General features: G+C 36.2%; 2 non-coding genes across 2 annotated transcripts; both read right to left on the bottom strand.

Annotated features, from left to right (window-relative positions):
* Nucleotides 1-4,444: 4,444 nt before the first annotated feature.
* Nucleotides 4,445-4,658, bottom strand: LOC131356892 (small nucleolar RNA U3). Its single transcript, XR_009205137.1, has one exon. It is a non-coding gene; the product is annotated as a small nucleolar RNA U3 (small nucleolar RNA).
* A 4,548-nt stretch (nucleotides 4,659-9,206) lies between these two features.
* LOC131356928 (small nucleolar RNA U3) lies at nucleotides 9,207-9,420 on the bottom strand. Its single transcript, XR_009205172.1, has one exon. It is a non-coding gene; the product is annotated as a small nucleolar RNA U3 (small nucleolar RNA).

The following is a 9,420-nucleotide window of genomic DNA, read 5'->3' as shown; positions in this document are numbered from 1 at the left end:
AACTTTTCACTTCCTCAGACAGTCGATCACTTCAACTAACACACAGATCCTGAAGACGGTAGACTGTAAATTCTACACAAAACACACGAAAATGACCAGCTATTAACACGCAGTAACCTTAAAATAAGAATGACTGCGCTTGACTTCGAATTAAAGCACAAAAACTACTTTTTAATGGAACAAATTAAGAATCCCATCATGCTTTGCGTGATTCACGAGTCGAACGTCGTCTTTCATTGGTGCAGCCAGACTCACGTGGCACCGCCCCCTTAAAAAAGATGTGCTAATGATGGCATCGCGCAAGCGGAGACATTATTCGTTTCAAAACAGTTCATATGTACAGTAAAGATACGGAATTATTTTCTTCTTGGAAAAGATTTAAAATACTCTGGAGATAAGAGAAGGGAATTGAATAGGAAGTGCGTCTGTTAAATAAAACCGCCGGAAACTAGTGGTCTATTTTGTGTTCCGGTTTGCCGAAGAGTCATAAATTAGCGGTCAGATTTCATTCTGAATTTTTATGAATGACATTAGGAACAGTTTTTACGCAGTTTAAAATGAAAACAAGCAAGTTGTTTAGTAGGAGAGACATCCGAGGTAGGAAGATGAACAGTCAGATAAATCAACTTTGTTAGACCATGAAAAGGAGGCTACTGTATCAGATTATTATTATTATTATTATTATTATTATTATTATTATTGTTGTTGTTGTTGTTGTCAATATTTGCTAACAGAAACCAACTAAACAGCTGTTAAAATCGACCCATTATTATCAATTACATAAATTATCAATTTAATTAATAATAACTAAAAGTACACATATACTCTATTAAAGTATGATATATTGCAGTTTCTGTTAATTGTGCTGTGGCTGGAAAATAATGGGGATTCATTTTAATCGTGTCGTATGATATTCTATGACTTTTTAAAAAGTTTTCTTTAATATAAGTTTTCCACAATCGAAGAACAAAATCCTTTTCGCTGCACCAAGACTTTGGAAAAACCAAGTCTTCAAGGTATCTGTTAATTAACATTTATTTTTACATATAATAACAAGAATTTACAATTACCGTATATACTCTAAAACAAACGGCTATGTTGAGATTATTTTAGATCGCTAGCATCGCTCAGTTCGGGAAAAGTCACGCAGTATTAAAGAAAATATACAAAATATAGTTTTCTGTAGAAAGCTATAGAAAAATTAAATTCAATGGCAAATTAAAAGGTCTAAAATGTCTATGAAATTTCTGCGTTTATACATATGATGACTGCAGTAAATACATGTCCGGCCTGCAAATTTCAATCTGTTTACCTTAATTGTAAGCTAGATAATTAAGCAGGTAACACAGAGTATATACACTGATCTATATGCTCTATAAGCTCACAGCCAGATAACTCACACAGGTCCTTCTGGTCTTGGGAAACTGGTCTGTCTCTCTTTATCTCTTCCATGTTTATTATCATTATTCTCGTGTCTGATGACCGAATCATTTTTATTCGACTCAGAATCGGATCTAAAAAGATTCAAATTTAGCTTCTCCTTTCAAAGACTAATTCAAAATAAAAAAAGAGTTGTTTATAGATTGTTACGTCCATAAATGTCCTTGTGGGAGTGCCTGTGTTTTGTCTCTCTCTCTCTCTCTCTCTGTCCTGCTCGCTCTCCCCCCTTTTCCTGTCAATTTCTTAGCCTGCCTCCCTTGACTGCTGATTGGCTCACGAAGTTGTCAGTTATCATTAAGCCACGTGCCTCTGATCTATCCGCTGCCAGAAAAGTTTTCGCTGGCAGATGAAAGGACGCGGGAAGGAGGAAATGGAGGCCCCACTTTCTTTCTTCCCCTTTGCTGGTTGCTTTTCGTTTGGTTTATTTTATTACCTTTCACTGATGAGAAAGGTGGATAGGGAAGATTTCGTGCTATTCCTATTGTGCAACACTTAAATAAGTTGATGTTTAGACACCCTAGGTAAGAGGTGACACCCCCCCCCATTCAATTCAGTACAATTTAGTATATAATTGGTTGTCTGTCTCTTTATTGGGTTATTTAATATTATATATATTTCTCTCTCTTTTTTTTTGTACATATACTTTGTAGATATACGGATTCTTTTCACTTGTATATTAAACCACTTTTCTTTGGCTATTCGTTGTCCTTGCCTTGTCTCTTGTTGCCTCCACCATTTTACAGAGTCGCCACAGTCTCAATGTTACTCCTTTCACCCCCTGACCATCTTTAAAAAGGTCGTAACAGGGATCAGTTCAAGTTAAAAAGACTAGATGGATCTTAAATTGGGTGCATTGTAATAAAACTTTATTTCATTTGTATTCATTAACTTGCCTTTGTTTTGATCTTATGCCCGTGTAACCTTCTGCTGGTTCACTGTGAAGCTGGGAGAATAATAAATGCTAGAGTGATTCACGGTCTTCATAGCACAAAAACATCTTGCTCATTTAAACCAGTAGCCCTAAACAATTTGCCCTAAAGAAGAGATACTAACAGTTCAGATTCAACAGATTCATACTAGTTTTAAACATTTACATTTATGGCATTAGGTAGATGCCCTTATCCACACTGACTTACATTTATCTCATTAACACAACCAAGCAATAGAGGGTTAAGGGCTTTGCTCAGGGGCCCAGCAGTGGCAGCTTGGTGTCATGAACAGAATTTGAGACTCTGTACCAGTCATTAAATAATAAATAAAGGGTGATATTGCACATTATACCATCAATATTACATCAATATTAGGTTTATTTTTACACGCTCTTCTTTTAACAGCTACATAAGTGGCACTTGTAGGGTGGATGTTCCACATACTATGATCTTTTTTTAAAATCAAGATTTATTCAGAGTGCTTTATTTAACAAAGTAAAACATATATCATTGATGTGGTGAGATGTTTGTTAGGAGAGGTTTATTTTACATTTATGGAAAGAGGCTCTAGTGTCAGTGCTTTAAAACATTTACTGTCTGAAATGTTTCAAGCAGGACAACTTGTGACTGGCAACAGGGTTATGGGTGCCCAAGACTTAATGATGTATATGGAGAGGCTGTCTGGTCTGGTCCTACAGAAGAGCTAATGTAGCACAACATGCCGAAAAAGTTACTGCTGGCTACGATAGAAAGGTGTCAGAACAGACAGAGCATCACAGGTTTCTCCCTATGAAGATGCATGGTTGCAAACTGGTCAGAGTGTCCATGCTGATGTTCAAAGGTGCCTAGTATGGGCACATGAGAATCAGAACTGGACCATGGATCAGGGGAAGAAGGTGGCCTGGTTTGATGAATCATGTTTTCATGTGGACGATCAAGCCTGTATGTGTCTAGAGAAGACATGGCACCAAGATGAATTATGGGAAGAAGGAGGCAGAGTGATGGAAACCTTGGGTCTTGGCATTCATATGGATGCTACTTTGACATGTACCACCTAAAAACATTTTTTGTAAACCACCAGATAGACTTCAGAATAAACACTGCTAATGTACTGAACAGAAAGTTTTTTAAATTTTGTATTGTTTATTGTTTACTTCTAGCCAGGCCATGAGTATATGGTATACTGTAAATAAATAATAATAGAAACGAATGCAATGTGGAATTGTGATGCAATTGTCTGAGAGCACACAACAGGACAAATACTTTCTAATGAAATAATACCACAGAGGTTTACTCGATCACAGGTCATAAAGTCAACAACAGAAAAAGGAGCCAAAACCTATAGGCACCTATGATTTCCTGAAGTAATATTTGGCTTGGCCACACAAAATCCAAACCATTATAATTACTTAATTCTGATTGATAGAATGAGATTGTATAATATAAAATAATTTGATATTGTAACCAGACTCATGCTAATGTTAAGAATGATAAACAAATAGCATCCCTTCTTTATTTTAAACACCAGCAGTAATGCACTGCAAACATTTTTCAGTTTTCAGACATACACCGATCGCTCTGTCACAAGGACGTTTCCTGTATCTATAGTCAACAGTTGGAAAACGATTATTTTTGCCAAACTTGTTTATAGCTATGATGCTAATGATGTACCACACACATACAGCCACTAGATGGCGCTACTAGCTCGTGCAGTGCCATTAGAAAACAAATCATACATAAAATAACTATTTAAAAACGCAGTACTTTGCAGATTTTTTTTAATAGTTTTAAAGTCTGTCAGTCTACAAATAAACATAATTAATTGTTTTTGGGAATAATGTTACAAATTTGCTTTTTTTCTTTCTTTGTTTCTATTTAACATTCAAAATTGTACAGAGCCATAATAGCTAGGCTATCAATATTAAGTTAAATTAAAATTTTTGTCCTTAAAGAACCTAAAAAAAAAGACACAAACTCAAACAAATCACAAACAACTATGTGAACAAACACTACATACCCCAAAAAACAGATACATAATTGAAAATTTATATCTCTCTTTTAACAGGGTTGCACTAATCACTCTGATCACGTACTCTTCGTCTCAGGCTTCATAAAAAACAGAGAACATTCATCAACGACTCAAGCAAGTGATAGAAATCATTAGCTTGAATCTGATTCAAGTTCAGAAGAATACATCACCGCTCTTCATCAGGACTAGGAAGACGCATCACTTTCAAATCACATTTCCTAGTCAGTCACTATAGAAATGATCTCTGAAAGTATAGTCTTAACTTTTCACTTCCTCAGACAGTCGATCACTTCAACTAACACACAGATCCTGAAGACGGTAGATGTTTCTCTTCACATAGAGTGCTTTGAAAAGAATACACAAAAGAACAGGAAGAGTACATGATCAGAGTGATTAGTGTAATTGAGTTTAAAATTAAGACCAAAAATTGATTGCTTATCCTTGTTTTGAGCATTAATTTTAGTTTTGTTGAGATTAAAATTATTCTATGTGGTTTTCTCTGTGAATTTAAGTGATGAAGTTCTTTATTTTAGTTTTTTTTTGGGTGTTCTCTCTATTATATACACTACTCACAAAAAGTTATATTATATATAACTTTATATATTCGGCTTTCAGGTGAAATTTCAGGATGCACCTAAAATACACTAAAACCTTTTCAGGTGAACTTAATTTGACCTTCTCTACACTTTTGAATGCACATGTCCAACTGTTCAGTGTTTCAGTACTTTTTTGCATAACTTGCTGTTCTCTAACAAGATGCTTAACGGCAAAATTCACAACTGGTGTTTGATCCATCAATCGACCAATAAATTTTCTGGTTCAATTAGAATTGATATTTAAACAGTCCTCTTCATCACGCTGTTCACATTTTGACATCATGAAACCAAGACGACACCTAACAACTGATCAACAGTACCTTGCCATTGCGAGGCTTCAAATAGGATGTTCTCAGAGGGAAGTGACCACTGAGCTTACAGTGTCACAGAGTGTCATCAGCAGCTTCTTTGTGAACAGTGCCCTGCGGAACCGGATGATGAATGCCACTCAACTCCAGACACATTTAAGGGAGGTGAGAGGCACCCAAGTGTCACATCAGACCATTCGAAACGGTTTACATCAGCGTAGTCTGCCTTCTAGACGACCTGCAAGGGTACCTGACCACACCACCGGGCACAGGCGTCGGGCCAGGGAGCATTAACTCTGGACAAGGGACCAGTGGGCCTCAGTGCTGTTCTCTGATGAAAGTCGATTCACGTTGAGCAGAAATGATGGCTGCCAACGATGTTGGAGACGTCAAGGAGAGCGCTCTGCATCAGCCACTCTTGTGGTGGTGTTACAGTCTAGGCAGGTGTGTCTACTCAATACAGAACTGCCCTACATCTTGTGAATGGTACAGTGACAAGCCAATACTACCTGAATAACATCATTAATCCAGTCATTGTGCCCCTGCATGAACAACACAGGCCTAATTTCATCTTCAAGGACAACAATGCTCCAGCTCATCGAGGTCGCATCATTAGGGAACGGCTGCTGGAGGCTGGGGTACCTCAAGTGAAGTGACCTGCACTTTCTCCAGACCTGAATCCTATAGAAAACCTATGGGATGAGCTGAGTCGCTGTGTAGAGGTTCGTAACCCTGCACCCCAGAACCTCAATGACCTGAGGGCCGCCCTTCAAGAAGAGTGGAATGCCACGCCTCAGCAGACAATAAGTCGACTCGTGAACAGCATGAGACGTCGTTGTCAAGCTGTAATTGATGGTCAAGGGTACATGACAAATTATTGAGACATTGACATTTTTTGTTGTGGTATACCCACCACTGTTGTTGGCTTTTGTTTCAATAAATTGTTTGAGATGAGGAAATCACCATTGCATGCTTCTACTTAAATGCCGTACTTTCATGATATAATATCACTGTAGCGTGAACTTTTTACATTTTCCATAAATTTCCAAATATCCTTAACTTTTTGTGAGTAGTGTATGTGTTAGTTGCATTGCTTGACTAGCAGAGGAAATGAAATGTAAAGAGCATATTTTCAGGTATCTTTTCTATAGTAACTGATGAGAAAATGTGATTTGAAAGTGTTACATCTCCCTAATCCCAATGACTCAGGTTTAAGTTAATGAGTCTCTCGTGTTTGTGTCATTGATTTTTATGGAACATGAGAGGAAGAGTACATGATTAGAGAGATCATTATGTTTAAAAGAAAAAAGTAGCAGTTTTTCTCATTTTTCTGCTTTATATTATATAATTTAGAGAATAATACAGCAGGAGATCATGATCAGAGTGATTAATATTAGTAAGATGCTGCCATCTTTTAAATATATGAGTTACTGTATAAAATTGCATGTTTGATGATTTTTAAAAAGTATATACCATAGATTTATACAGAAACAGACTTAATTGAGTGGACTTTAGTACAAAGCAGGAGAGGAATTACCAGCCCCTCACTATTAATGGGACCCCAGTGGACAGAGTGGATAGTTTCCAGTACCTAGGTGTTCACGTCATGCAGGACCTGTCATGGTCTTGTCACAACACCCTGGTGAAGAAGGCCTAAAGGACTTTAAACTGCCCTCAAAGGTGCTAAAGACATTCTATACTTGCACCATTGAGAGCATCCTGAAGAGAAGCATCACAGCCTGCTTTGGAAACAGCACCAAGCAGGACAGGTAAGCTCTCCAGAGGGTGGTGTGATCAGTTGAGTGTACCATCCGCACCGAGCTTCCTGACCTGGAGACTATATACAGCAAGTGGTGCTGGACCAAGGCTGGGAAGATAATAAAGGACCTCAACCATCTCAATAATGGACTCCTCTCTGTTGCAGTCAAGGAAATGTTTCCGCTGCTTGAAGGCAAACACAGAGAGAATGAGGAGATTCTTCCTACAGGCCATTTGGGCCCTCAGCCAGAACACCTAGAACCTGGGCTTCCTGGACTTTTTCTCTGGATTTCCTCACACATGACATTCTACCTCAGCAGATTGTTACCCACACATAACTGCACTACTCTGCACAGGTCACATTTTGTTTTTGCACCATCACTTTACTGTTTACTTTTATAATCTGATATTCATATTCATGTCTTTTATATATACTGTATATATTTATCTCATTATGTATATATCATAGTGTCATATATATATATATATATATATATATATATATATATATATATATATATATATATATATATATATATATATATATATATATATGAATGATAAATAAGGGGCGTTTCTAGGAGTCAAAAACATCAGGGGCTAATTAGGGAGAGGGGGTAAGCAAGAATAACACGTTTTGTAAGAACATTTTTATGTAATATTGTTTAATAATAAACACAAATGAACACAAACAGTATGCAACTTGAGAAAATTTCATTCCATTTTTTTTCTGACTCCTCCCATCATTTCAGAGTCTTGCTACTAAAAAAGGAGTTCATTAAATTCATTACATTTTCTCTCTCACAGGTATGCCATGCAATATAATCTCTTTTACAGCTTGTGTGTGAAGCAGTGTTGTGTACATTCTTTTTTATTATCATTTTACAATAATATATATATATATATATATATATATATATATATATATATATATATATATATATATATATATTATACTGCACCTCTTATTTCATTCCTCATTTATGCTGCTACTACTGTATGCATTATTCTTTGTTTGTTTATTTATATTTTAAAGCCTCTCTTCTCTTCTCTTATTGTTCTCTCGTCTCTCATTCTCTCATCTGTCTTGCTGCTTGTATCTTGTCTACTTCTTTCTCTTGGTGACTTTTCTATCCTATTTCTTTGAGGGTGAAATCATCAGAGAGTATCTCTGAGACTTGTCTTGAGCAAAACGATCAATTACCATACTAGTATTTCTAGTGCTGAGAATTCCTTTTTCTATCGACAGAACAGCCGAATGATGTAGTCTGTTCTGGTCCATTGTTCACCTAAGTCATGTCTGTATTTTAACATAAATACTGCATTAGGTGAATAATAGAAAGTCATGATGTTCAGACTGTAACGTCTTAGTGCTTTAACAGTTTATATTTTATTTAGATCTATCTTTAGGATGATTTAATTTAAGGCTTTTGTACATATTGAGTATGGAATAATAATCAAAAGGGTCCTTATGTCAGGGGTTTTCAGAATCAGAGACAGTGGTCCTCCTTTTTGACACAACATACATTTGTTAGCCGACTTTTATCAACTATGTTAACATTAAAAATTAAAAGTTAGACTTTTTATCTAAATAATAAGATTGTTGTTTTTCCTGACAGTTTTTTTTTTATTGCTGTCGCGCACAAGGGCTGTAAGGTATTTCAGTCACGTGGTAATAAGGAGGTTGTTGTCGTCCACATAGGGTTGGCAGCATTACTTTGAATACCCCAGTCCTCAAGGACACACACAAAAAAAACCTAAAAAGTCACAAGCTCAAAAGAATCAAGAATGAAACTAGACACTATCTGAATAAACACTCTATTTCAAAAACACAAAACACTCAACTGGAAACTTTCTCTTTCAACTTGATTATACTAATCACTCTGATCATCTACTCTTCCTCTCACACAATTTGCGCAGTTTAGGCAGAAATACTCAAACACACATATATAAAAAAAAAATGCTTTTAAGCTATTTAAGCAAAAGAGCATTGCCTTTAAAATACAAAGAACAGTACCAAAAAACAATTACAAAAACACCCAAGCCTAAAAGAATCATAAAAGATGACCTCCAACAACATTAACTGAAAAAACCAAACACATTTGCAACAAAAACAATGGATCTCTTTTTCAATTCAGTGATACTAATCACTCTGATCATGTACTCTTCCACTCACGCTCCATAAGAAACAGAGACGGTTTATCAACAACTCAAGCATGTGATAGAAATCTTTAGCTTGAATCTGATTCACACTCAGAAGAATACATCACAGTTCTTCATCATGATTAGGGAGATGTATCACTTTCAAAGCACATTTACTAGTCAGTCATTATAGAAATGATCTCTGAAAGTATAGGTTT

This window comes from Hemibagrus wyckioides, linkage group LG07 (genome assembly GCF_019097595.1).
Source record: "Hemibagrus wyckioides isolate EC202008001 linkage group LG07, SWU_Hwy_1.0, whole genome shotgun sequence".
Classification (NCBI taxonomy): Eukaryota; Metazoa; Chordata; class Actinopteri; order Siluriformes; family Bagridae; genus Hemibagrus; species Hemibagrus wyckioides.
Note: the sequence above shows the minus strand (reverse complement) of the source record. Positions and strands in the feature narration are given on the sequence as shown.